A 25230-nucleotide genomic window follows, 5' to 3' on the forward strand; every position below is an offset into this window, starting at 1 on the left:
CGTCGAGTGGGTTGCGTGATTATGGTTATCTGTTTGCTATAGAGTGTCTATCTCAAGCCTGTGCAAATGAACCTTCACTGAAGGCTCTTGAGATGTGGAAACTCTGAGGGTCGGGGAGATAGAGTTTCACGAGACGAGTGTTGGATTATCTCGGGAGGTGGTTCTACTATCTCTGAGTGAGATAGTATTCGTGGAACACCTAATCGTCCAAGGAATCTCTAAGACTGTGGTTTATTCTAGCGTGGAAAGTGTATGTTCCTGCATAACCCTTCGACTAACACTAGGGCTGGTGTCAAGTCTATAATCTCTTCGGGATCTGGGTCACGAGGTTCAACGCAACTACTACTGCACTTTGATTAGAGATTCTTGGTCGCGGAGGTCATCCTGTGGTTCTCGGTTTTCTAGCGTTCACTTCAGAGAATGTATTTTATCGTCTACGGGGCGACGATGATTTCCTCCTTGCGAGAGGGTGGAGGATGATAAGCACCACTTGTCTATAACTAGGTGGACGAGGTGCCTGAGTAGTGCAAGCATCTCCTGCAACTACTCTTCCGAAGGTTCTGAGTTTTCTCGGTCTAGGTCAAATCTAGTGAGTATAGGTCCTCATCACTTGGAACTTTGATCTTTTCATCCACTCTTCTTAGAGTTTACTTTATCACAGCTCTCGGATTTCTGGGATATTCGATGCAATGCTTAATTCGGGGAATCAAGCTTGAATGGATGGTCGTAGTCAATGTCCTTGACTCATACGACTCAGGTTTCTTTATCAACCGAGGGTGTTATCTACTAGGTTGGCTCAAGCGGAACGACAACAACTTCGGATCTGTGGTCATTATAGTGGCTCAATCCGTAGGGTTCTCTTGTCTCTAGCTCCCGTTCCATGGGATAGGATGAAGGGTCTTTCTAGGGAATCTACTAGATATGCTTCGGGTGGTTATCGTCTTCTGGAATGCATGCAGTGCCTTTCACTTCGATCTTATCTGTCTGAGGAGGGTTGGTTAATAGTGCACAGTACCGTCTCTTGGGTACTTCGGAAGGTTTGAGATAAGAGACGATTGACAGATCGCATTAGATTTGATCATTTGTGTTAGGTTTAGGTTCGGGAGAACCTTTATTTGCCGACATGGCTATGGGGAAAGTTCTTTTTACACAACACTAATAATGTACACATGGTTGCACTAAGTCGAATCATGATCAATAGAATCATCGAAGTTGGCACACTCCGACATGATGTATAATGAAGGTCGATAGAGTCATGTGCCGAACCGGAACACCAGTTCTAGGCGTCTCGGGTTTCGTCCTATGTATCACTACCGCTGATACCTGGACTGATAGAGTCGACGCGGAACTATAGAGAGTTCTAAGTGTTTCTGAATAGAGTACCTTTTCATGAATGGATTCTCACAAGGCATTTCTATAATCGCCTCACATATACTAGTCATGTATATTTAAGGTGGGGAGGACTGTTGACTGAGCTACGCCACCCTAAATCCACAACCCAACAAGGAACAGGAAATGAGGTGGCATTCACTCACTCTAGGTCTATCCATATTAACTATACCTGGTCGTAACGTATATGTTTAGCCATTATAGTTTTACCTAATGAATTTTAAATTTTATAACAGTGCTGCGACTTTCACCTTAATGGGGAAGAATTTACTTTATGAATTAATCTTTTAGTGTGCTTAGTTTAGTTATCTGAGATCGAGAGACGTACCAAAAATCTACCGAGTGTCTTGATGCTTCTCCCTAAGCAGTAAAGTTAGGCTCCTCCTATGTCTTTGTTGTTTCCTTCAGTTTGGCAGTCCTTCTTGGAGTGTCCCATTTCACCACATAGGTGGCAAACTATACGGGCCGCCACATTAGTGGTCGATGTAATGAACTCACCCGGGGTTCTGCAGACGCGAGCAGTATGCCCCAACATGTGGCACCTAGCACAATAGAGTTCCCGGCAGACACCATGATGATGGTAACTGCACTTGCTGCAGTGGGAAAGGTCTCCTAGGTATGGTCTTCTTGAGGTCGGGAGGGAAGGATTGACAGGAGTTGTAACTGTCTCAGCTCGTTGCCCTTCGGAAGATCCTTGAACTGAGATACTTCCCTCCTCATTCTTGAGTTTTCTCTTTAGTGGATTCGTTTGAGGTTCTTGGGTGACTGGGTATGGAAGTGTCGGTTGCTGTTGTCCATTGCTAGGATCGGAAATCCCGATAGGCACCTTGCTAACCTTGGCGTTGTTAGCATTCAGGTGAGCCATGACAGCTGCTATGGCTGTTGAGATTGCAGCTTGGAACGTAGCTTCATCGAATAAGAGTGTAGGTTTCTTGCTTGTGGATTGGTTACGCTTCTTTGGAGGCATGGTCTTCCTACACGGAAAGGAACGCATGAAAATGAGAGACGATGGTTACCCTGGACATTTCTGTCCTGAACGTATTAGGCATAAATTTTTTTTCCCTTTCCTCGGGTACTGATTGTCTGAGTGTCGACCTACATCCCTATGATGTAGTCCTGGTAATCGAAGTGGGTGTATGAGTATCAGAAAAAGTCCACAAGATGCGAGACATTCCTACTAAGTTACCTTTATACTGGGAAAGGTTTCACTCTCCGTCCTGGAGAGATTTGAGAATGGTTCGGAACGAGACTGCGAAAAGAAGGGGTCACAAGGGCAAATGACTAAATTCTCTCAATGGAGATGCGGTGATCTGCCCTAATCGTGTATCTGGCAACGGGCAACGACGATTTACCTAACACATAGTGTGAGTAGTGTAATCACTAACTCACTAAATTGTATTATTTTAAGGGTGTATTATCACGACGAACACGAGGAAAAAGACACTTCTCGGGTTCCATGCATTGGCTCCCGCTGTCTGCCTCGTATCTTTGACTGGAATCGGCGTTGGTTTCCTTCAGATAGTTACCTAGGGTTCTTTTCTTGTATGGACATATTGAATCTCTACTCCGCCTTCCTTCTGATTCTGACTCTGGGTGTCACCACTTCATGATGGATGACTGGGAATCTCTGAAGTTTAGGTGAATTTCTCACCGATGTCCCTAAAAGATATAGGCACTTGGTGAATTTAATAGTCTCGACCTAGTTCATTCGTTTCCTAGCTGGAAATCTTCTCAATGAACTTCTTCGGGGTCGGACTCAACTCTTCTGTTACGCACTGAAGTGGATAGGGTTTTCTACAGGGTTCGCGCGAGAATGGAAATGTCTAAAGAATCCTAAGGGATTATTAACATTTCACTGGATGATCCATATCGAGTCCTGCTACGATTACACAGGGTATACAAATCATATATAGCTTAGATCCGATAGGCCTTTGAATATGTGATACTACTCTAGAACCACATCCCAATGAGGAAAAGGAAATAGAGCGAAACTACACATTCTTAGCCTATGGGATCCTTGTTATATATAACCTTGGGAGTACACCTTCTGTAGTTGTAGGTATATCAATAAGGATCTTTTTATTTATTCACGCAAGGTTGTTTATGTTTCCTAAAATACCCCTATGGTATTTTAATTCTTGTTTGTTTCTTATCTTCTGAGTTTCATTCTGGGATTAGTGTAGATCTTTTAGTGTTCCAAAATACTCCTATAGTATTTTATTTATGTTTGGCTCTAGCATTCCTAGTTGGTAAGTTTCAGACCTGTTGTACACCACTATCACTCCCAAGCACATGTTCATCGCATCTCGGATAAATGTATTTGATCAGGTTACATTTATCCCAGCTTACGATTACATAACTGCTCAGGTTTGACGGTAATGCTCAACATCCGAAGACTTTTATTCTTGTTCTTCCTGTGATAATTGTGTTCGAGTGTTTAGATTCTGGATGTTATTATACTTTGGTAAAATATGGTTATATTTTAAAGTATAATTCTTGGTCAGAGTGTTTTATCCCTTTGTGTTTATAGGTTGTATATCTTTTATGAATTGATACACTTAGCTCACTATAAACAATGCTCTAATACCAATCTGTTACACCCCAAAACCGGAACGGCGGAAACGTTCTGGGGTGGATGATGTCATGTCAAGTATCACAACACATGCATTATAGTAATCAAAGTACAACAAAATATTGCATTAATAGTAATAGTTTTACATGGTTACATCAATACATCAAAATAATACAAATAATCGAATAGATACAGCGTAGTAGTAAGCTATCTTCACCAACAGCTCCGAGATGTACCTGTCTAATGCTAACCTCAGAATACAAGTTATTTGAAAAGCAAGTATCAGCATTTCTTACAAATGCTGGTGAGTTCATAAGTATTTAGTGACATTTCATTCAAATAAGTTCATAAAGTAATAGTTTAAGTGTTTACAATGTATTAGAGTTCCTTTCCAGAAAATCCTATATTTTCTTTAATCAAAGCAGCCTTCTACCAAGATTGGTTAGTGTTATGTGGTAAAAAGTGGTTTTCCCTTAATTGCTATCATTATCAAAATACTGAATTTGATTATTAAAGAAAGCAAGAGATGACAGGGAAATAACATATGCCTCAGCAGTGAGGACTGCTGACTAAGGCAAAGGAATCATAGACTCCAGGAGAGTATCGAACGAACGACACGCCTGGGTCAGTCTATCAAATAGAGACACATACCCCCAGAAGGTACCAAATGAAAGGTACAGCTGGTAAGGCCCAAAACAATGAATACAGACCGCAGGCAATATCAAATGAAAGATACGTCTAGCCAGGTCTAAAACAGTGAATACAGTTGATACAGACCCCAGACAGCATCAAATGAGAGATACGTCTTGTAGGGTCAAACAGAGGAGACAGACCCCAGACAGTATCAAATGAAAGATACATCTTACAAGGTCTAAACAGTGTGATTCCAGAAAGTGAGACACCAACATACAGTGTAAATTGCCGGTGAAATACCGGTACCTTAAGGCCATGAATTATAAGGCAACATGGGATACTCGTAACCATACTAACCGACACTAGAGTACCTAACGCCCTACAAGCGTCTATTAATTATGACATTTTTCACCCCTTGGCTTGGTGAGCCATCGACTGTAGCTAGCAGTCACGGTGCGGGGGTGTCAACCCCGTATAGATCTATACACACAATGTCCGCTCTCCCTACAGGAGATTCTGGTTACCAACTAGACGACGGAGAAGGCCGTGTCCTGAAGATGCATCCCAAATAGTGGATGGAGACTTCCAAATAGTGGGTAGTGTGTAAGTGTTGAACTAGAGGTAGAGACTTCCCAATAGTGGGTTTTCTAATGTAAGTATAGACTAAAGGTAGAGACTCTTAACTGAACTGACTAGAGAATTCCTATATGTCCATACTCATATACATAACATATAACTAATGAATCAAACGACCTTCGGACGGCCATCCGATCCCACCAGACCACATCTCAACGAAGAAAAGGAAATAGGGCAGACAAGCCTTCCTAAGTCTTTCAATCATTACTTATATGTACCTATATAAGAACAGACATACATCTAACTACGACTGAGTGTGTATCAGTAGAAGTGATCTTTGTTATGTAGGAGTGTCTAACAAGTGAAGTAGAAGCGGTCCCAAGTGAAGTAGAAGTGTCGAACAAGTATAATCATATCACGACGAAGAGATGACAATAAGTGAAGCAAGAGCGTATCAAGTATAAGTGTAGTAAAGTCGATATCAAGTATAAGCGAAGTAGAATCGTATCACTACGTAAGAGTGTGAATAAATAAAAAAAATGTCCATCAGGTACAAGTGACTTCAAGTATAAGTGAAAGCTTTACAGAGTAGGAGTATAAAATAAGTATAAGCGAAGCAGCAGTAACTAGCAAGTAAATGTATTTTACATGGAAGAGAATTTGGTGAAAACCTTGGAAAACCTTTATATTTAGGAAAATCGCATTTTGTATTCTTTGATAAAATAAGTGTGAAAGCCGTTAGAAATCTTTGGAAACTTTATGAATCGGTTTAAATGATTTTGAATAACACAGTATAAGTAAGACTTTGAAACAGTTTGAAAACCTTTTTGAAAGCCATTATAGTGTCCTACTCAGTAAAATAGTATATAGTGTGGTAAAATCTTGTGCATGTGGGTTATCAATAACATGTGATTGACATGATAACTGGCATGTTTAACTTGTATTCCCCCCCTATAAAACATGTAAAAGCATTTAAAAGGTTCATTCAGGGGTATGAACTCACCTGGTGTAAGTAGGTCCGACGAAGGTGCCGTTTGGGCGTTCGGTGTCACGTAAGGACTCGAACACACTCAGTGACCTATATAGCATATGATAACATATGCTCACATACAATTAGTATATTTAATACTAATTAAACAAGTATACGCACTCAAAGGAGCGGAAAATACTTTAGATAAGTGTTTGGGTGTCCTGGGTAGCATTTAAGGGTGTGTATGACCTAGGAATGGAGCTTACCCTCCAAGATTAGTCCCTTAATATGATGTTTACGGCCCAGGGACTACTCACCATGAGTTTACTGCCGTAAACTCATGGTGAAGGGTTCTAGGGTGTTTGAGGCTTCTAGCTTGTTCATGGAACTACTCTAAGTACTTTTCATAAAAGGCATGAGTGGGTTTAAGGCTTCTAAGGGCACCTTATAGGAGTTTACGGCCTAGGGACACTCCTATGGGAGTTTACGGCCGTAAACTCTCATTCATTGAGTTAAGTGAAGTTTTAAGCCCCTAATACCTTTCTAGCAATTTCTAATGGAGTGTGTTGTCGTTTTTGGGGATTAAAACCATGATTTGGGTGTGTTTTGGGGAGTATACAGCCTAGGCACTTGCTTGGTCCGTAAACTCCAAGTCACCCCAGATTTCCTTGTGTTTAAATGGTCTAAACCCAAAATACTACGTCCTTAAATTATGTGTGAAGCCTAAGGGTGGTTTGGGAGTGTTTTTGGGGCCTTTTAACAAGATTTTAAGGTGTTTACGGCCTAAGCTTGTGCTTGGGCCGTAAACTCTCTTTTACCACCTAAATTGATTGTTTTAAATGAGCAAACACTCCTAGGCTAAATCCCCTAATAGTTTCTAAGCTTAAGGATGAGTTTTAAGGCATGTTTGGCACCATATTAGGGGTTTACGGCCCTAGAGTGTTCCTAGGCCGTAAACTCGTTATTCCATGCCTTCTTGGACAATTTTTGGGCTATAAACAGAAATCATAATGTTTAGAATAAGCTAGGGTAAGCGGACTTACGTTTTGGAAGCGTTTGGGTGCGGATTTGGAGCGAAAACGGGTCTAGAGAGAGTATAGAGAGAGTGTGTAAAAAGTCCCCAATTGACTCCACTCATCCTTATATAGGGTTCTGAGTCGGGGCTCAGTGGGATTTTACCCGATACCACCGTTAAACGGGGCTTTTGGTCTCACCCATCTTAGTGGTCGTAACAATAAAACTTAACATTTTCTATTTAAATGTAAATGTGTGTTATGTGATTTTATTTCCTTTTATCACGACTTAACGGCATATTAATGTGAACCAATGGAATGTTTATTAAATTGACACCCTCTAATTAACGGAACTTTTATACAGTGGAATATTCTGTTAATTGTAATAGGGAAAATGTAACCGGACAACTTGGGTTGTCACAAACATTGACTATGGTGATTACTTTTATAATAGCTTTGTTCATACTGCTACATATAATTTGATATTGGGTAGATAGTTAATTGGGGGAAATCTAACCTAAGCCCAAATCCAACGGGAACAGGACGTCGGGGGAAGACACACATTTAACTATCTATTGGATATTAGTTTTATATATAAACATGATGTATAAAATAAGGTGTTATAGAATTAACTCACTTAAAGTCTTTAAAACTGTACTGACTTAATAAAATGGATTAAGCCCTTAACTGGGAAATCGCTAGTTTTGTATACCAAAAGTACTGACTTTGAAAAGTAAGTTTTGTACTAGAATAACTGTGTGTTGACTCTGTGACCTATGACCTGATCCATACCTGGTACCCTTATGATGACTTAATGTATACTAAGTATAAATATATATATATATATAGATTCAGGTAGATAATAGATTGGGTGACCTCGGTGCAAGCCCACATCCAACGGGAACAGGACATACAGCGAAGAGCACACATCCTATTAGCCGTCGGGATCTACTTAGCATATATGTATCCTATAGTGTATACATTAAGGAATCATAACGTTACCATTATGGTCCTAACTTTTAAGAGTAGCCTTCTACCAAGAGTCGACTGTTTTGAAAGTAGCCATCTACCAAGACTCGACTATTTTGAAAGTAGTCTTCTATAAGGACTCTACTGTTTTGAAAGTAGTCTTCTACCAAGTCTCTACTGTTTTGAAGGTATTCTTCTACCAAGACTCGACGGATTGACTATTATTAATTAAATCTAATTTACCATATCGATGCTGTGAATAAAACACATGGTAAAGGTATTAATAATATTGTAACTGGAATTTTATATCCTTCTGTGATTGTCGTGATGACAGTGTAAGTATTGTAGTATTTGTAATAAGTGACTACTTTAAGTACTATTGTGCCTTATTTGATAGGTAAGGCATAATGTGATGGCTAGATCCTATGCTAGATGCTCCCTTGTCAAGAGATTCTAGGAACTTCACGTCACCCCTGCATGAGTGCAAGCCACGAACATCCACATTACTATGATCATGTATACCCAATATAACTATCACTAATGCAGAAGTGATTCATTGGTATAGTTAGATCCTGAACTTGTTCCATGCTATAGCACCTTATTATGTTCTTTTCTGTTATCGTGTATTATTATTGTAATTATGTAAATGTATTCCATGTAAGCGTATTGTATTTGTATAGACATGTGAACTGAACTGACTCTTTGTGTGCTTCATTGTACTAGAATTAATGAATAGCATACTCCTAAACTATACCTATAATAGTTTACTAATGTTCTAACTATATTGTTACTGAAAAGACTCATTTATCAAACAAGTTATGCTTATACTTTAAAAACGGAGTTTTGTACAACTATAAAGTAGCACAACCTTAAAAAGAGTTTTGAAATGTATGACAACTTATAAATGACATAAGTAAAATTTTAAAAAATGTTTATAACAAACATTTACACAATTATCATTGTGTTCAACTTCTATTCCCCCCCCCCCCCTTAAAACAGTTAAAATAGTTTAAAAGATTTATTACAGGGTATGAACTCACCTGATGTGGGTGATTCAAACGGGTATGTGCGTACGAATGAGAAGTTCCACGAATGAAGTCCCGAGACACAATAAGTCCTAAATGATATGTAAGGACACTGATTGACATGAATATAGTGTTTTAAACAACTATATGAAAGATAACACCTTCCGGGACTAGGAAACACCTTGGCGAGGTGTTGGAATCACATGTGATTCAACAATGGAAAGTGAAATGGCACTAATTGGTGTTTATGGTTTTCTAACCAACTCCAATTGAGTTTACGGTTGGGACCCATGAGTTTACTGCCGTAAACTAATGGTACTTTAATCATTTGGTGGTTTGAAGTCCTAGAAGTCATTTGAAAGCATCCTAACTTCAAGTCTTAGCCTTAGGAAGTGATTAGGGCAACATATCACCCCTTTATAGGTTTTACGGTTTTTGGACCATTTGTCCTTTGGTTTACGGTAGTAAACCCATATGGTTTATGGTTAAATGATGTTTTCAAGTCCTAAACACTTCTAGGTAAATGTCTAGGCTAGTTTCTAAGCTTAAGGAATGAGTTTGGGGCATCAAAACATGCTTAATAGGTGTTTACGGTTTTGGGAGTTTCCCCAAACCATAAACACATATATAAGGGACATTTTTGTGGTTTTAATGTGCTAAACACAACCAAGGAATGTTCCATGTTCGCTTCTAAGGTTTGGCAAGACTTTAGGGCACTTTGGCACACTTTTAGCACCGTTTTTAGGATTTACGATCCAAGGAGATTCTTGGACCGTAAACACTTTATCTTTTTTGTTTTTGGGTGTTTTCTTGATGCTCTTATGGTTAAAACATGTCAAGGGTTGTTGCTACGCTTGTTTACAAGGTCTAAAGGGACAATGGGCACATTTAAGCCACACTGTTAGTGCTCACGGTCCAAGAAGATTCTTGGGCCGTGAACACCTTCTTCTTGGGGGATTTTGATGATTTTTTGATGTTTAACACTTGATCTAATGATAACAGGGCTAGAAACACTTACTAGTTGAAGATCTTGAAGAGAAACGGGTTGATACTTGAGAGAGAAATGGCCATAGTCTTTGGAAATGTGAAAAAGTGAATAAAATAACTAAGTTTCACTTATATAGTCTTTTGGGTTTACGGTCCCAAACCTTTTTGGACCGTAAGCTCAAAACTCTTGAAGTTTTGGGCACTTATTGCTACATAATAAACCCTAGTGTATCCACTCTCCTGATATCTTCTGAAGCACTAACTTTAAACCACTCAAACTTATTTTAAAAAGTTTAAAAGTTAGCAAAAATAGTTTTAACTCATATTGAAGTGGATGGTTGAACAGAATGGAAACTTTTGGATTGTCACATCATCCCCCCGTTACAATGAATTTCGTCCCGAAATTAACTCTCTTAATGTTACTACTGGGGTTGAGATCTTCTGCTTTGTAGAATACTCACTCGTAGACCTGGCAACTTTGCCCTGGTGTTCTTGATAGGATTCATACTTGGTCCATCTATCATTACTTCGTGTATACAAGTCGTATATAATTAGGATTAGTAGGACCGTCGGATGTGTGACTCTACCGCAGGTCCACAACCCAACGGGGAACAGAAGATAGGGCGGAAACACACATAATAGATCTGCGTAATCATAATCATATACCACCCTCGCGTATACACTTATTAATATTAGGTGGGCTATATTCGTCCATAGCCTCTATGCTCGAACTTGGTCTGCTCGATGAGTGGTATTTCGTGACGGTCTGCGGACGTCTGACGATAAGGCTTCAGAGGACAAAGTACTCTTCGCATGAGTACTTTGGGGGTTTAGAATGCGAAAGATAAAAATTTCTAATTTAGGTCGGACTTTCGATATGAATGATGAAAGTTTCGAGAACTTGTTGATCGAGGCGATAGAAACATATGAACTTAGTATGGTGAGGACCAAGCCAATTCATGACGAAATAAAACAACGGACTCTATAATGAACAAAGTTTTGGTCAAATGGAAGAAACATCTGATAAATGATGATGTATCCCTAGTATGATTGGTACTGTACTCCTAGTAAGTCCAACAATGTACTCCTTATAAGTGTTCTAGAGTTTACTATTTTCTATTTTGAAATTAGAACTCCTATGTATCGTACCTCTATGTGCACATACATACAAATAAAAGTGCTTTACTTATTGAAGGGATACTTTTATGCCATGATCCCCCATGGTACCCCTACCATCGCCTGTCATATACAAGTTGCGAATACTTAAGATGAGCCAGGCAGTCGACTGAGCATTTCTGCCTCAAATAGTTAACCAATTAACGAAGGGGACCTAAGCGAAGTCACTCACTCTAAGTCTGCAACCTCTCAGTTGTGCACAACCCTGATGTATATGGTGAGCCATAATAGCTTCTCTAAGGGATCTTTTAGTTCTCCTGAATATTATGACCTATTTCAACATGTGAGTTGTTATTATTACTTTTAAGTGTTATCCCCAAATTTTAATCTTATATGAATATAAATTAATTTTAAAAGTAATTACCATTTTGAAAACGTACCACTACTCGTTGACGACTCTAGGGTAGATTCTCCTGCTGTGATCATCAGAATGCGTCCATCCGCTCCTGAGTTCCTGATTATCGGGCAGTTCCTTTGATTGTGTCCATTCTCCCCACAGCCATAGCAGGCTTGGTTTCCTTCAGTTCCGAGGTCTTGGGAGATCGGCAGAGCTAGTGCCCTACAGTAACGGACCGTGTGCCCTTTTCTGTGGCAGTTCAGACACTGCATTTCTCGGCATACTCTGGTGTGGTGGAAATTTCACTTTCCACATTTCGAAAGGTTTCCAGCATATCGACTGGTAGGTGCTAAAACAGTAGGCGTCGTAGCGGCATACATAGTACTCACTTGTTGCTCTTGCGGGGTGTCTGGTGTTGTTCGCTTCTTCTTTCTCTTGTTCTCCGACTCCTGATTATAGTCCTCTTCCCTCAATGACTCAGGAATAGGGACTTTTATGATGTGGCGGACTCCATGATCGATGAGTCGCTGAGCCAAGCGTTTAGCACTAGCGAACGTGGCTGGGTTAGAAGACAACACATTTCCTTGGGTCGGAGCAATCAAACCCCAAATTTATCTTTCTATCTTCTTGCTCTCCGAGGTAATCATCTCGGGGCATAGAGCCGCTAATTCGCTGAACCGGTTGGTGTAGATAACTATGTATGAGCCGACCATAGTGAGATCCCATAGCTCTTGTTCCAGTTTTTGAGTCTCGCCTAACAGGAAATATTCTTCCCGCATTAACTCTTTTTGGTTTTCCCAACCTATTGAGTTTTCCACTGATAGGGTCAGTGAATTAACATGGCTGTTCCACCATGTTAGGGCCTTGCCGGAGAAGGTGCAGGCAGCAAACTTCACTTTGCTTCCTTCTGGGCATAAAAAGATTTCAAAGACTGACTCTATTTTCTCGAACCATTGCATGAGAGCAATGACTCCTTTAGTCCCTTTAAAGGACAATGGTTGGCATCTGGTGAAGTCCTTGTAGGAGAACTCTCCCTGGCGCACAGGGACCTCACCTTGAGTAGAATTGGTAGGCATTTCACCTCCACTTGTACTGACTGGATGATATTGTGCCATGGTTGTTGCCACAGCCACAACTACTGCAGCGTTTAGAGTTGTTGCATCTATTTGTGGAGAAGGTATGGGAGTTATCGGAGTAGTGTGTATGGGTGATCTGCGAGGAGGCATGTTTGCTAAAAGAAAGCAAAGATGAGATGGAATAAGTCTATAGTAACGGACACAAGCCAAAAGCTGAAAAGACAAGGTTATCCTAGTTCTGGATGTATCCGGTCCTGACTTCCACAGGGTTCTAGGAACAATTCATAAATGAGTCTATACCAAATAAACTCTATGAATTTGAAATAACTATCCTTGAATGAATATCTGTTTCCTAAATAACTGTTACCAGCTGCATGTAAGAAAATAATTTTAACACATGTAATGTGAGCAGTGTTTCCACTCGCTCGATAAATTAACCTAATTAATATTTATTAGTGTGACACGTAAGACGTTTTGGTTACTTCGGCTAATCTTTCCTTGAAATCTTCTCATGAATTTGTCCTTATTCTTCCTGAACTCTTCGATTGTCTACTATGAGGAAGTGGTTACATCTATCTGGGCTTGTCGTGCGAGAATGAAAGTGACTAAAGAACCTATGAGCTTTAAGGTAACTTTATGGGGTGATCCTTACGGAATTCTCCTATAATCGTACTAGGTGCACCAGTTTGCGTTGTATATAATTGTGTTGGATTAGTGTCTAAGTCCATAACTATTTTGGTATGAACTTGACCCGATGGTGCATGGTCCTTTTGGGTTGCCTTCACCAAAGCAACTTGATAGGATGAATTATGGAGAGAGAGGATTAATTATGATTTATTAATATATTATGAGAATAATATATTAAAGGAGAAATCATATTGTTTAATTAATATTAGTCAAGAATTAATTGATAATTAATTTTGTGGCTAAAAGAGATTAATTAAACTTAAGGGACTGGAATTGTAATTATAAGATAATTGCAACTAGACTATGGATTACCTTATTATATAAGGTTGGACGAATTCTATGGGGAAACCCATTAGAAATCGTCTAAGGCCTTTAAGAAAGGAATCCATGAGCTGCTTAGGGCTTAAGCAGTCAGATTAGGGTTTCTTAGTTTAAAACCCTAATAGCCTACATGTATAAATAGCACCCTTAAGCCCTAAAAACAAGAAGAGGATATCTTCTAGGGTTTTGGACGATTTTGGGCAGCATCCACTCTCCTTGTTCTTCATCCTCTTGCTCTTGGTGTTTGTGAACCATTAGAGGAGTACCATTTGTGACTCTAATCTTTCTAAAGTCATTACAAGGAGGAATTATGATTGTTATTGCTACATAACAATCAAGGTAATATCTTAAACCCATTATTATGTTAATATCGATTATCATATGCTAGAATTAGGGTTTATAGTCTTGGATGAATGCATGTGCAATAGACAAACCTAGATCCAAGCATTAGGGTTTGTATGAGCACATAGGATGTTCTTATGGCTAAAACCCATCAAATTGAAGATCAAATAGACCTTCGAATAATTGATCCCACCTCAACACTACTTCCTTAAAAGGAATGGATAGTGAAGCGTCGATCAAAAATTCTATGTCTATATGATCTTGATTACATATAAAACTTTATGAATATACCCTGTAAAATTATAGATCTATCCGGAAGGGTCTTTTAAGTTATCACATAAGTTATTTATCTGGACTAAAATACAACTATAGTATCCTAACAAAATGTACTTGGTGTGTTCTAAACTTGTTATCACGTTATCATATCATAGAACACTCCCATAGTACTCTAACTCTAACTGTACTTGTTCTGACGTTCTCTCGGCTAGTGATTCGGTAAGTTTTAACTATGTTGCAACACCACATCATTTCCAAATACATTTCGGTCACATCTCGAATGAATATAGTTGATCAGGCTATATTGATCCAAGCTATGATTACATAATTGTTCAGGTTGACGACAGTGTCCAACCTTTAAATACTTTTAGTTCTGTTCTCCTCGCGATCCTAGTTCTATTATGTACATGTGTGGGCAAGTAGGTATATTTTTATAACTTGAAGTTATACTCTAAAATATATCATTATCCAGAGCACTTAAGCCCTATTGTATTTATAGACGTATATCTTTTATTGGTTGATATACTTAGTTCACTATAAACAATGCTCTGATACCAATCTGTCACACCCCAAAACCGGAACGGCGGAAACGTTCGTGGGTGGAGGACGTCATGTCAATTATCACGAGATATGTAGACGGTAAGCAAGTAATGAACAACCATTTCATTTAGAAAGAAAGTGTTTACAATGTGTGTGTTCACAAAACATAGAAGTCATAAACAAATAACAAAACAAGACTTGAAGCTGTAATGCTCCATCTTCTAAATTCCCAGCACGAGCACCTGTCTAATAGTCTCCTGAGAATACAAGTTATTTGAAAGAGTTGATCAACAATTAAGCTGGTGAATTCATAAGATTTTAGTGATGTGAGTAAGCTGTAAGTGTTATTGAAAATGTATATGTAAAGTGATGTAAGCTGTAAGTTCTGTTTTAAAAAGTTCGCCCGTTCCTCTAGAAAATCCTATATTTCCTACTTTAATGGAAGTTAAGTAAAATGACACTACAAGCCTTTCTATGCGTACTAAGTGGGTACAAGTTATATATACTTGGAGTAAATAAAAAATCAATTGTGCGCATCTGCCCTCAACTCACAACCCAACGGGGTATAGTAAGTAGGGCGGATCGCACACATTCCATTGGTTGTTAGATCATTGTCATATATAACGTTGGTGTATTCACTTGTTACTCATGGAGTTATTTGTAATGATTCCTTTATATCTAATGGAGAGTTCTTTTAAGAAAACCTATATTTCTTATAGTAAAACATTGAATACGGTGATTACTTTTATAATAGCTTTGTTTATAGTACTATATATAATTTGATATCGGGTAGATAGTTAATTGGGGGAAATCTGCCCTAAGCCCACATCCAACGGGAACAGGACGTCGGGGGAAGACACACATTTAACTATCTATTAGATATTAGTTTTATATATAAACATGATGTATAAAATAAGGTGTTATAGAGTTAACTCACTTAAAGTCTTTAAAATTATACTGGCTTAATAAAATGGATTAAGCCCTTAACTGGGAAATCGCTAGTTTTGTATACCAAAAGTACTGACTTTGAAAAGTAAGTTTTGTACTAGAATAACTGTGCGTTGACTCTGTGTCCTATGACCTAATCGATACCTGGTACCCTTATGATGACTTAATGTATACTAAGTATAAATATATATAGATTCGGGTAGATAATAGATTGGGTGACCTCGATGCAAGCCCACATCCAACGGGATACAGCGAAGAGCACACATCCTATTAGCTCTCGGGACCTACCTAGGATATATGTATCCTATAGTGTATACATTAACGAATCATAACGTTAGAATTATGGTCCTAACTTTTAAAAGTAGCCTTCTACCAAGACTCGATTGTTTTGAAAGTAGCCTTCTACCAAGAGTCGACTATTTTGAAAGCAGTCTTCTACCAAGATTCTACTGTTTTGAAAGTACTCTTGTACCACGACTCTACTGTTTTGAAAGTAATCTTCTACCAAGTCTCTACTGATTGACTATTATTAATTAAATCTAATTTATCATATCGATGTTGTGAATAAGACACATGGTAAAGGTATTATTAATATTGTAACTGGAATGTTATATCCTTCTATAATTGTCGTGATGACAGTGTAAGTACTGTAGTATTTGTAATAAGTGACTACTTTAAATACTATTGTGCTTTATTTTACGGTTAAGGCATAATGTGATTGCTACATCCTATGCTAGACGCTCCCTTGTCAAGAGATTCTAGGAACTTCACGTGACCCCTGCATGAGTGCAAGCCACGAACATCCACATTACTATGATCATGTATACCCAATATAACTATCACTAATACAGAAGTGATTCATTGGTATAGTTAGATCCTAAACTTCTTCCATGCTATAGCACCTTATTATGTTATGTTCTGTTATCGTGTATTATTGTCGTATTTATGTAAATGTAATCCATGTGAGCATATTGTATTTGTATAGACTTGTGAACTGAACTAACTCTTTGTGTGCTTCATTGTACTAGAAGTAATGAATAACATACTCCTAAACTATACCTATAACAGTTTACTAAAGTTCTAACTGTACTGTTACTGAAAAGACTCATTTATATAGCAAGTTATGCTTATACATTAAAAATGGAGTTTTGTACAACTATAAAGTAGCACAACCTTAAAAAGAGTTTGGAAATGTATGAAAACTTATAAATGACATAAGTAACATTTTGAAAGATGTTTATAACAAAAATTTACACAATTATCATTGTGTTCAACTTGTATTCCCCCCTTAAAACAGTTAAAATAGTTTAAAAGATTCATTACGGGGTATAAACTCACCTGATGTGGGTGATTCAAACGGGTATACGCGTACATATGAGAAGTTCCATGAATGAAGTACCAAGACACAATAAGTCCTAAATGATATGTAAGGATACATATTGACATGAATATAGTGTTTTAAACAACTATATGAAAGATAACACCTTCCGGGACTACAAAACACCTTGGCGAGGTGTTGGAATCACATGTGATTCAACAATGGAAAATGAAATGGCACTAATTGGTGTTTATGGTTTTGTAACCAAATCCACTTGAGTTTATGGTTAGTACCCATGAGGTTACACCATTTGGTGGTTTGAAGTCCTAGAAGTCATTTTGAAGCATCCTAACTTCAAGTCTTAGCCTTACGAAGTGATTAGGGCAACATATCACCCCTTTATAGGGTTTACGGTTTTTGGACCATTTGTCCTTGGGTTTATGATAGTAAAACCATTTGTCCTAAACACTTCTAGGTAAATGTCTAGGCTAGTTTCTAAGCTTAAGGAATGAGTTTGGGGCATCAAAACATGCTTAAGTGGTGTTTACGGTTTTGGGAGTTTCCCCAAAACGTAAACACGTATATATGGGACATTTTTGTGGTTTTCATGTGCTAAACACATCCAAGGAATGTTCCATGTTCGCTTCTAAGGTTTGGAAAGAGTTTAGAGCACTTTGGCACACTTGTAGCACCCTTTTTACGGTTTATGGTCCAAGGAGATTCTTCGACCGTAAAAACCTTATCTTTTGTGTTTTTGGGGTGTTTTCTTGATGCTCTTAAGGTTAAAACATGTCAAGGGTTGTTGCTATGCTTGTTTCCAAGGTCTAAAGGGACAAAGGGCACATTTAAGCCACACTTTTAGTGTTCACGGTCCAAGAAGATTCTTGGGCCGTGAACACCTTGTTATTGGGGGATTTTGATGATTTCTTGATTTTAACACTTGATCTAATGATAATACGGCTAGAAACACTTACTAGTTGAAGATCTTGAAGAGAAACGGGTTGATACTTGAGAGAGAAATGGCCCTGGTCTTTGGAAATGTGAAAAAGTGTATAAAATAACTAAGTTTCACTTATATAGTCTTTTGGTTTTACCATCCCAAAACCTTTTTGGACCGTAAACTCAAAACTCTTGAAGTTTTGGGCACTTATTGCTACATAATAAATGTAACACCCGTAGATCAGGGCTAGTCAATTTAGAAACAATAAGCATCAAGAATGACTTTTTGATAGAAGATTGTTTAGGATGAATAATCCTAACTAAGTTGTAGTATATGTTACAAGGTTTCAGTGCATATAAAGAACGCCAAAATCTGAGTTATAACGAAGAAGTTATGACTTGTTAAAGTTTCGCGACAGAACCAGCACCACGCTGAATGACGTAAAAAGTGAATTTACGTTAGAGTGATATTTAGCCTTAGCGATCTAAATGAGAATCGAAGATCTCGTTGTTAGTATCGAAACGACGAAAAGTTAGGCTAGAACAGACGTCGGACGAAAAAGTTATGAATTTATAACGAAATTTTCTGTCCCGACCTATTAAAAATAAATAATAAAAATAAAAGTCAAAATTAGCCGACGGAATCTAAACGAAAGTTGTAGAGCGTAGTCTCACCTTCCCGTGGATATAAAGAACGTCGAAAACAAAGTTCGTATGAAGGAGATGTGAATTTCCGAAGTTTATTAAATAATTAATAATTAAAATTAATTATTAAACCTCGGCATTATCCGAAGAGGAGTCAGCGGTCCGATCCGAAGTACGCCCCGCATACTCGAGTACGCCCCGCGTACAGCGAATATGTCAACACTCGCACTCGAGGACTTCGGATGACGAACGCATTGACGATTTCGGACCAGTACGCCCCGCGTACTCCGAGGCTCCAGCCTCCTATAAATAGGATGCGAGGGCAGCCGACTTCTTTGCTATTTTTCTCCATTCTCTCTCCCATTTTGCATCGTTTTGCGTGCCATAAATACCCCGAAGCCCCGGTAATATTCCCGAGTCCCAAAGCAAGTCCCGAGATCCCGAAGATCCCGAGAGGTGCGGTTTCCGAGCCGAAGCTCTGCCCGCGAGAAGTTCGATTTTGGTGGAGATCTTCCAGATCTACCGAAGAATACTACTTCTGCAAGTCGTAGTGCTGTCCGATCATCTTCTGATCAAGTGAGTGTATACTACCTTTCATAAACACGATAATAATACAAGTATGGTTTGAGTGTATTAAGTTTATTGTTGTTTATATGTGTGAGTGTGTAGTTACTTTCTTGTAACACATAAATATGACGTATTTGCTATGAGATACGTGCTATGTGTTTATATGTTATTTGTCTATTTGAGATGGGCATGGAAATTGGAGTTTATACAGGTGTTAAATGATTTAAACTGTGTAAGTATTTATATCTACAAAATTGTTGGGTAGAACATAGGTAGATGGAATAGTTGGTGACTATGAAGTTAGCGCCTATTGTATAAACCTTGGCGACTATGGAGTTAGCGGACGTTGAGTAAACTTTGGCGACTATGGAGTTAACGCTTGTTGAGTAAACCTTGGCGACTATGGAGTTAGCGCTTGTTAAGTGAACCTTGGTGACTATGGAGTTAGCGCCAGATAACTATGGATTTAGTACTTGATAAATAAAGCTTTGGCAACAATGGAATTCGTGCCAAATTCCTTACGAATAAATGAATGAAGGATAGTTGGGTCTTAGGGTAAAACCTTAAGAAGATAATGGGGATGGGTAATTGGGTTGATTGTTTGCTGATTACATATAATAATTATATTATTGTGGGTTGAAAACCCTATATGCTCACCAGGCTCCCAAGCCTGACCCACTCATTTTTCTTTTCATTACATTTAATGGCACAAGGGTATAAGTTGGTGGACTAGACGAGAGATTTTGGATTATAGATCAGTAGTTGAATAACTATTCTAAGGTCTATTTTATATTGTTTATGCTTTTGGTCTGTATCGAACATGACATCCCAAGGTTTTATTATTTAATGAAAATACATTCTTTTTGATAAATGTTTTGATAAATGGTTATCATATTTTATTCTGGGAACAAATTCCGCAACTCTTTTAATCAAAAGATTACTCTGATTTTATAAAACAAAGCATAAACAAATCGGTCTTTTCTGGCCGTGAAATTGGGGATGTCACAATAAACCCTAGGGTATCCACTCTCCTGATATATTCTGAAGCACTAACTTTAAACCACTCAAACATATTCCAAAAAGTTTGATAGTTAGCAGAAATAGTTTTATCTCATATTGAAGTGGATGGTTGAACAGAATGGAAAGTTTTGGTTTGTCACATTCGCTCTACTTCTTGCTCCTTGTTTGGTTGTGGTCATAGAATATGATCAATTATTCAAAGGTCTATTCGATTTTAGTTGTGTATAATAGGTGTGGATTACGTAATTATAGGAAGACCAGGTAACCCCATGAAAATTTGAATAGAAGTGTTTTATTAATCTCATAGATTGTTTGGACACCCCCGTTCTCACACGAACAACATAGATATATATAGCCACTCCACTACACCCACCTATAGAAGAGTCGAAGAAGAACTACAAGGAGTTCATGAGGTGAATTCCAAAAAGGAGTCAGGCAAAGAGAAAGGAACTGGAGAGATCATTAACGAACCTTACTCTATCAAGGGCATACATGAGAGGCCCACTGGAACATTCGGGTTCATACACCCCATCATGAAATAATGGAGATCAGTGACAAGGCCTGAAGCATGACGAAGCAAAGATCCAATGTACTTACGAGGAACAAGGACACCAAGAGGGTAACAGGAGACAACAAATCTTTACAACTAATACTAGGGAAATCATACTAGAACAGAGAATAGAGGATACCACTCACAAGACGTACGATGTGGCAGAGAAACTTATGCGTCACACTAATAATTAACAATATCATATAACTTACTGAGATAGTAATTACACTACTCACACTATGTGTTAGACTTATCGCCTCTTTCTTCACCACTAGTAATAGTGAATCAAATCATAGAATTTTAATTTAGGGTGTTTACTATTCAAGATTCATAAGTCTATTGTACATAGACTTCTGTTATGAATTGCTTTCAAAGCACTATAAAAGTCAGAACAAGATACACACAAAACTAAGATAACTTAGTTCAAACGACACTCGACTTATAATACTGCTAAGGACTTACTACCCTTTCCTCTTTTAAAAACCTTACAGTAAAAAGTTGCCTCTCCATAGACCTATAAGGTGTGCCCTCAACAATACGTCAACAAATTCACCACAGTACGACACTGTTGTCTTTCAGGATGTTGTATCAGCCGCCATGAAAAAAATCCACACAAGTGGTACCCATAGGACAGGTATTAGTGCTAACTATTCTAACTACGAAGAAAGCCATGGGCACCCATATTCTATTTTAGTGAACTTAACACCAGTAATATATCTATTTTACTCCTACCATGAGTACATCTCTAGGATGTTGGCAGAAACATTGAGAAGAGTTGAACAAAACATGTAACTTATATATATATATATATATATATATATATATATATATATATATATATATATATATATATATATATATATATATATATATATATATATATATATATATAGAGAGAGAGAGAAAGAAAGAAAATTAGGTTCAAGTGTTTTCAATAAGTATTGTGTGCCTCTAACAACCAATTAGAATAAAATAAAAATAAATTCCATAATAAATCATAAAAGGGTATAATAGTAATCTTGGCTATACCTAATTATGGTAAATATTTAAAACATTTAATATCCTTTAAATTGGGTGAATTTGTTAGTTAAATTAGACGTCTCGTCCATTAGCATCACCAAAAAAACGTCGACTTCAACCACAAACCTACATCCTTCAATTGCCGACCAAAAAACCTCAGTGGCAATCTTTACCGCTAGTCCTCCTCTAGTCGTTGCCATCACTCAACTCCGTCATGTTTGATTTTCTGTCTAGTGAACAGGGAGATTTTTGCAAACATGGTGACCTCACAAAGAAAAAAAACCAAGGAACATACCCCTCTTCTTTAACTCGATGCAAGAATGAAGGCACAAAGAACTAAAGACGAGGTATAGAGGCGTATTTGCGTGCGTATGAATATATATCAAGATCATATGAGCATCCACCAGCATAAGTTGATTAATTCCACAAGTATGTTCCATTCCTAGTTAGTTTAAGGATTGTTAATGCTTCTTAAATGGCGAAGTCTTATTCAGTTATAGTCCCAATTCTCGATTTTCTAAGTTTGCTTTTTAAAAGATTGGATTAACATAGAACTTTTATTTTCTTGTTCCCTAAACTAGCATCTAGCTTCAGACTTAAAACGACATCTGATTTTGCCCACCAACTGTTTGTTGAAATGCTTGAGCCAAATATTAGTCACTGTAGTTTTGTTAATATGTTTGTGTTGGTCTAATCAAGTCTTTATTTTCGTTGTTTTAGCTTTGCTTATGGTTAGTTATTCCATAAACATGATGATTTAGTTTTATTTTTTTGAATTAATTTCATACTCTTTATGAATAATCAAAACCATTCTGGGAGAATATTTACGATATCATTCTTGCAGAATAAACATATTTTTTTGATAACTATTAGACCCTAAGTATTATCTTGTTAAAATAAGATTATATGTATTCGTATACAATATTTCGTACTGTATTTTTTTAGAATTTATTTGTATAAATGCATGCTGTCAGAATGCCTTTAAGAGTGTTTGTTAATAAAAAGGATATTCGTTAATTGGTAATACTAACAGGTAATGCATGTTATTCTTTCAAAATGACGTGAAGAAGGAATCAAATATTAATCACAAAAGAGAAAGATTTGGAATTGAATTCAACAACAAGTATATTTGTGAAGAATTACATTCTTACGATAACACATCACTTTTTTGTAATGATAGCTGGAATCAAGTGGATTATTTGGACCATTGAAGAATGTCAAGTGATTTTGTTCAATAATTGTATATTTAAGAATTCTTTTTCTTAAGAAATTTACTCATTTTTTATGACACTCTATTAGAATCTATGTAACTATATTAAAATGTATTAGGTTATTAGTCTATAAGAATATGTATCAATTTGTATTTAATTTCGAATATATGAAGAATATGTAGACTTCTTAAATATGGTTAATTATCAAAAATATTTGAATTGAAACTGTATTTTGTAAGAATAAAATATGAAATATCGTTACTAGTTCATGGCTGATATTCTATTAGAAAATTTTCGGTTTATTTTAAAATTTTATGTTAGAATAAAATTTAAATTAATTTAAAATTTCTATATTTGTAAAATTAAGAAAATTAATTATCCCTAAAAATCCAAAATTTTCCATTTTCAATGTAGACTACATGACTAAAATACCCTTAAGTTGAAATTTGTATGATTATATGGTACATATTACCCTATTGTAATATCCTACACCCTCAAATCATGATCATTGATTTATTCCTTCCGTTTGTCCAAATTTGTGCGTACGAGTACACAATAGATGCTAGAAACATTTGAACATAGCCCTATATATATATATATATATATATATATATATATATATATATATATATATATATATATATATATATATATATATAGAGAGAGAGAGAGAGAGAGAGAGAGAGACGAAATACAATTAGAAATGACGATAGTTACGAACTTGGTTCTCACCATGTAACAGGATCATGCCTACACATGGAAGTAACCAACCAACCAGGGACACACCGATTCTACAGATAGACTACCACTTTTCAAGCCACGGTCACAGCCGCTGTGATATCCGTCATGGTACAAGTTAGAGCTAACAACACAAGCGGATACGAAAATAGTGCTAACAATACTAACCGTTGTAACAACCAAGGGCATCAACGAGTGTCCACCTACAAGGGCACCCCAACACACAAACCTAGGAACAAGAAACAAAAGTTCTAGAACAAGAAAAGAGGCGGTTAGACTCAAGGACCTACTATAAGACAACAAAATGTAGTTGTCCATGCTGTCACAACCTTTGCCGCTCCAACACCTCCATATCGATATGGTGGAAACCTTCCAAAGTGTAACAAGTGCAGCTTCCATGACATGGGAGTTTGTCGAGATATGCATTGCAAAAAGTACAACAGTAAGGGGCATACCGCCCGTTTCTGTAGGGCACCAGCACAACCGATCACCCAAGTCACCGACATCGGAGTAGGCCAGGCCTGTTATGGGTGTGGTGAAACGAGACACTTCAAGAAGGATTGTCCAATGGCAAGGATTACTGGCGGAGAAGGAAGGATATTGATAATCACCACAGGAGACACTCTCCCGGAACTACATGTGGATAACGGTACGTTTTTGAATAAAAATATTTAAAACTTAATTTCATACTAAAACTAGTGTTAATTAAATCGTAAACAGAAATTGATCCCTTATTCGAACAAATCACACCATTCATAAAAACAAAGGATCCTTACAGGTGAGTGGCTACGACTTAGTGTAAACATTAGGGTCATATATAATTAGGATTCTACATATATAGAATGCATGACTCTGCCTTATTTCCTATTCCTTGTTTGGTTGTGGATGTAGGGCAGAGTCACTCAATCGTCTGTCTTCTCGATCTTAAATATATACGACTAGTTTACACCAAGCGATTATAGAGGGACCTGATAGGGATCATACTACGAAATTTCATCACTACTTATCGGAGCACTCTTATTGCATGTACTCGCTTAATACTTTTCCAACCGTTTGCAATAGTAATAACAAGGATAAAACTGAAACCTCTAAAGACGTACACATAGAATACACTATCACTCTGAACAATCACCCCCTTCCAAAATCGACTTAATCACCTATCACAATAAAAAACTTCGACATCATCAATGGCAGGGATCGGTTGAGTTCTAATCGTGCCAACATTCTGTGTTATGAAAGGGTCATTTGCCTTAATCTGCCAAGTGGTGAAACTCTTGTCATTTATGGTAACAAACCCGGTACAAATTTACAAATCATTTATTGTGGTAATCCCAAAAATATCTACGCAAGAAATAGCACGCCTTCCTTGCCCATGTGGTGGACAA

The sequence above is a fragment of the Lactuca saligna genome, chromosome 8 (assembly GCF_052625555.1).
Source record: "Lactuca saligna cultivar CGN05327 chromosome 8, ASM5262555v1, whole genome shotgun sequence".
Classification (NCBI taxonomy): domain Eukaryota; kingdom Viridiplantae; phylum Streptophyta; class Magnoliopsida; order Asterales; family Asteraceae; genus Lactuca; species Lactuca saligna.